Here is a 1,632-nt window from a genome sequence, read left to right on the forward strand (position 1 = left end):
TACACTGACGCCACATCATAGGGTAAGCTCTGCAGCTGAAGGACTATTTGGTCATCCATTGCGGAAAGGATCCCTCTACGTATCACGCAAGTCTACCATGGAAGCTACAAATCAAACACTTTGAAACAACAACATGAATGAGAACTGTTTCCGAGTTCGAGGAACAGCCACCACGCTCGGCAGTAATCTCCATAGATGGGACTCAGTCGCCATCTAGACTTGAAATGGAAATTGAGACCAGTGTTCAGGGCAAGAATGGACGACAGTGTAGAGATGGAGATGAAGAGGCCAGGGGCGGATATTTTGGCATAAGATAAGGTGAGAAGGCTTAGTGCTGGGTAAAAGGTAAAGGGAGAAATCAATTTTATCTGCTCAAGAGATGAAGCAGAAAGAGGAATTGGACCTATGGACGGGAACAATATTGTTATATGTATTCATGGCTTTGGAGTCAGATTACGTGCTGCCGGGGAATCTATACCGGGGAATCTATAGCAGTGATTATATACATCACCGTGGTTTATAATATAATGGGCCAGAGGAATAGGCAGTTCAATTTTACGAACAGACGAAAGATACGAGAGCTTTGTGCAAATTATAGAAATTTCACATCCTCTCAGAAGATATAAACCGAAGGGTGGGTTATGATAGGCAGTAGATCATAGTGTCCCATATGGTTTGGGGAATGGCAAAGAGGAGGGTGTGTAATGAAGAGAGGAGGATGGCAGCTAATACATGGCTTCAGCAGCACCCAAACTCATGGACATGGAAAAGTCCGGGGGTACTTCCCATGCCTTATTTGGATCATGAACAATTAATAGGAAATTTTGGAAATGATGGCAGCCATTCATAAAGCATAAATCAACAACATTAACCAAAGAAAGAGCTGTGTTCCCTGAAAGACAGCAAGGTGCTAAAAGCTGAATGTATGGTTGTAATGCAAAATATTTGGCTATTTCGGATAATGAGTATTTTTTTTTTTTTTTGGGTGATGAACAGGTGAACACGCTAAAGCAAACATTATTCGGTGCCACAGCGAAAATAATACTCAATATTCAGCGAAGGGAATGGGGAAAGTAGAAGGCAGATAAAATCCTAGAGTTAAAGAAAGAAGGAGATGTAAGGGGATTGACGGTGAGAGAAAGATCGCTGGAACTTGAAGTGAGGAGGAAATGAAAGTTACGTGAAAGATCCGAGAAGACTGAGAACCTTAGAAATGTCAAGCAAAATTAAAAGATTGATGAGAAGTACACCATAAAACGCGGCAATGCTTTAAAGAGGAGGAGGATGAAGTCACAGAGAGGCGGCGTGAGAACGTATCGGAGTTGCGTGAAAGGGAGGAGACACCGGGGAATGTCCCGGGGGAGAAGTGAAGGGGCTAAGGGATTCATCAGTACGTGCAGAAAAATAGAAAAAAAACAAGTAAATAAAGCAGCAGTTTTTGTTCATGAAATTTGTCATACTGGCACAGGACCCTTGGAAATGTAAAAATCCGTTTACATTTTTACAATATTCTTTACCTCAGAGAAGAAGACTTTCAATCTGCATGATGGCAAACACAAAGCGATAAACATTGCAAACCAAGATTTGTCTTACGGACAATAAGACCAGAACAAACGCAAAATGTCCCCAAAA

The 1,632-nt window shown here is 41.7% G+C and overlaps 1 protein-coding gene across 1 annotated transcript in view; it reads right to left on the reverse strand.

The window, feature by feature from the left end:
* LOC119593724 (solute carrier family 43 member 3-like) overlaps nt 1-1,632 on the reverse strand; it is a 10,384-nt gene that overhangs the window by 1,987 nt on the left and 6,765 nt on the right. The gene's annotated exons all lie outside the window — the stretch shown is intronic.

Source organism: Penaeus monodon, chromosome 32 (genome assembly GCF_015228065.2).
Source record: "Penaeus monodon isolate SGIC_2016 chromosome 32, NSTDA_Pmon_1, whole genome shotgun sequence".
Classification (NCBI taxonomy): domain Eukaryota; kingdom Metazoa; phylum Arthropoda; class Malacostraca; order Decapoda; family Penaeidae; genus Penaeus; species Penaeus monodon.